Source organism: Mus pahari, chromosome 2, assembly GCF_900095145.1.
Source record: "Mus pahari chromosome 2, PAHARI_EIJ_v1.1, whole genome shotgun sequence".
NCBI classification, from domain to species: Eukaryota; Metazoa; Chordata; class Mammalia; order Rodentia; family Muridae; genus Mus; species Mus pahari.
The window spans coordinates 2,239,182-2,243,150 of NC_034591.1; positions in this window are offsets into that span (position 1 = coordinate 2,239,182).

Sequence of the window (3,969 nt, forward strand, 5' to 3'; positions counted from 1 at the left end):
CCTGGAACTCACTTTGTAGACCAGGCTGGCCTCAAACTCAGAAATCCTCCTGCCTCTGCCTCCCAAGTGCTGGGATTAAAGGCATGCGCCACCACGCCCAGCTGAACATTTTGTAAATGTACCACATTTTCTGTATCCATTTCTCTGTTGAAGAACATCTGGGTTGTTTCCAGCTTGTGGCTATTATAAATAAGGTTTTTATGAACATGGTGGAACATGTATCCTTGTTATATGTTGGAACATCTTTTGGGTATATGCCCAGGAGTGGTATAGCTGGGTCCTCAGGTAGTAAGTACTATGTCCAATTTTCTGAGGAACCACCAGACTGAATTCCAGAGCAGTTGTACAGCTTGCAATCCCACCAGCAATGGAGGAGTGTTACTCTTTGTCCACGTCCTTGCCAGCATCTGCTGTCACCTGAGTTTTTGATCTTAGCCATTCTGACTGGAGTGAGATGAAATCTCAGGGTTGTTTTGATTTGCATTTCCCTGATGACTAAGGATTCCTCATCTGAGAATTCTTTGTTTAACTCTGTACCCCATTTTTAATAGGGTTATTTGATTCTCTGGAGTCTAACTTTTTGAATTTTTTGTATATATTGGATATTATCCCTCTATTGAATGAAGGATTAGTAAAGATCTTTTTCCAATCTCTTGATTGCTGGTTTGTTCTCTTGACAATGTCTCCTATAAAAGCTTTGCTATTTTATGAAGTCCCGTTTATCTATTATTAATCTTAGAGCATAAGCCATTGGTGTTATTTTCAGGAAACATTCCTGGGTGCCCATGTGTTTGAGGCTCTTCCATATTTTCTCTTCCATTAGCTTCATTATATCTAGTTTTATGTAGAGGTCCTTGATACACTTTGACTTGAGCTTTGTACAAGGAGATAAGAATGGATTGATGTGTATTCTTTTACATGCTGACCTCCAGTTGAACCAGCTGTGGGATCATGTTTATGTGGCTATCTTCTTTTGGGGTGGTTTTCAGATTACTTTCTTGCTTTTTCTAGGGTGTAGTTTCCCTCCTTGTGTTGGAATTTTCCATCTATTAGCCTTTGTAGGGCTGGATCTGTGGAAAGATATTGTGCAAATTTGTTTTTTTCATGGAATGGCTTGGTTTCTGCATCTATGGTAATTGAGAGTTTTGCTGGGTATAGTAGACTGGGCTGGCATTTATGTTCCCTTGGGATCTGTATGACATCTGCACAGGATCTTCTGGCATTTAAAGTCTCTGTTGAGAAACATGGTGTAATTCTGATAGGTCTGCCTTTATGTGTTACTTGACCTTTTTCCTTTGCTGCTTTTAATATTCTTTCTTTGTCTTGTGCATTTGATGTTTTACTATGTGATGGGAGGAATTTCTTTTCTGGTCCAATCTATTTGGACCAGAGTTCTGTAGACTTCTTGTATATTCATGGGCATCTCTTTCTTTGGATTAGGGAAGTTTTCTTCTATAATTTTGTTGAAGATATTCATTGGCCCTTTAAGTTGGCAATCTTCACTCTCCTCTATACCTATTATCTTCAGGTTTGGTCTTCTCATTGTGTCCTGGATTTTGTGGATGCTTTGGATTAGGAGATTTTTTTTTTGCATTTTGCATTTTCTTTGACTTCTCTGTCAATGTTTTCTATGGTATCTTCTGCATCTAAGATTCTCTCTTCTGTTTCTTGTATTCTGTTGGTGATCTATGACTTCTGATCTCTTTCCTAGGTTTTTTATCTCCAGGTTTGTCTCTCTTTGTGATTTCTTTATTGTTTCTATTTCCATTTTTAGATCCTGGATGGTTATATTCAATTCCTTTACCTGTTTGGTTGTGTTTTCCTGAAATTCTTTAAGGGATTTTTGTGTTTCCTCTTTAAGGGCTTATACTTGTTTACCTGTGTTCTCCTGTATTTTTTTAAGGGAGTTATTTATGTCCTTCTTAAAGTCCTCTATCATCTCCATGAGAAGACAATTTAGATCTGAATCTTGCTTTATAGGTGTGTTGGGGTATCCAGAACTTACTGTGGTGGGAGAACTGGGTTCTGATAATGCAAAGTCGCCTTGGTTTCTGTTGCTTAGGTTCTTGAGCTCATCTCTCTCCATTTGGTTATCTCTTGTGTTAGTTATTCTTGCTGTCTCTGACTTGAGCTTGTCTCTCCTGTGAACCTGTGAGCCTGTGGCCTTAGTTAAGACAGTACTCCTGGGATACCACTTCTCTCCAGCCATAATTTGAGTGTGGAGATCTGTGTCACAAGGTTAACTCCGGGCATTAATGGAGACTAGAAGGGTCTTGTCCCTGACTGCTTCATGGTTCCTGTGCCCTGTGGGATCCTGGTCAGTTCCTCTTTGGCCATTTATGGAGTTATGGGAGGAAAAATGGTGGCCTCACCTGTGAATTTAGGAGTGTCAGCACTCTTGGGAGACCAGCTATCTCTGGGTAGAATTTGGGTATGGAGAGCCAGCATTAGCTCTGGGAGGAGATGGCACAATATGAATTTTTATCTATGCCATCAAAAGAATGCTATGATAAGTCTTGGGGAGTTTGTAGCCAAGATTTATTGACTACATGTGGATATTAAGTCCCAGTCGGTCTAAGAGCTGTTCCCATAAAGAGGGATCAGCATATACATTAGCTGTTTTGGTCTTCTTGGTTTTCTTCTTGTCAGTAGCTGAGATCTTCAGGACATCTCTCCTGTTATATCTGATTTTTGTCAGTTTGAAAGGAACCCATAGTTTTCTTTTCTGTGGAAACACAGATTTAACCACTCCTTCAGCATAAGACATTTTCTCTTTCCTATTCCAAGTTTAAGACATCTTTACAATGAACTGGATAGTTCAGTTCAGCAGTGTCCATAACCCAATGTCTCTCAGTAGCTGTAGTGCCCTGTTGGCTAGCACTTAAAACATTCAAAGGTAATAAAGAACTGTGTAATCTATCTCTGAGGAGGGGTCTTTGTTACCACTTTCTGTTTAAGCATCTGTTTTAAAGTATGATTGAATCACCCCACAATTGCTTGTCCTATAGGATTGTGTGTATATATTTTTATATGTAAAAGTATAAATTCATATATTTATACATAATTTATATATATACCTTATATGTATATACACAAATAATTCATATTTATATATTCTACCACACCTGAGCATATACCCAAAAGATGCTCAACCATACCACAATGACTCACTGATAAGTCACTGATAAAACCTCGGAATATTGGGGAGCCATCTTTGCTCCAGTTCGCTTAGGCTCCAGTCTGCACTGGTGAGAGTGTGGACCGCAGAAGCTACACAGCTTTGGGACAGACAGAAGCAACCTAGCTTCTGGGACAGACCCTGTTTCTGNCTCCAGAAATTTGGGCACCTTCCTCACCAGAGGAAAGGTGGCCACCTGTGAGGGCTCTGTCCGCCAGAGCAGGTGAGAGAGACATGTTGTGTCCAGAGTCCCTTGGTGGCTAGTCCATGCAGGTGAGTGAATAAACTCCAGAGGCAACACATCTTCTGGGACAGGCCCTACTTTAGGCCTACATCTTCAGCCAGGAGGCAGATTTGAACACCAGGTCTCTGTGTACCTTCCCTGCTAGAGGAGAGCTTGCCTGCAGAGAGTAATCTGACCACTGAGACTCAGGAGAGAGCTGGACTCCCAGGACTGCTGACAGAGGCGAACAGAATCACAGGAGGAACAAGCTCCAACCAGAGACAACTATAACAACTAACTCCAGAGATCACCAGATGGTGAAAGGCAAATGCTGGAATCTTACTAGCAGAAACCAAGACCACTCACCATCATCAGAACCTAGCACTCCCACCTCAGTCAGTCCTGAATACCCCAAAATACCCGAAAAGCAAGAATCAGATTTAAAAGCATACCTCATGATGCTGGTAGAGGACTTTAAGAAGGGCACTATTAAAGAAATGCAGGGGAACGCTGCTAAAGAGGTACAAGTCCTTAAAGAAAAACAGGAGAATACTTCTAAAGAGGTAGA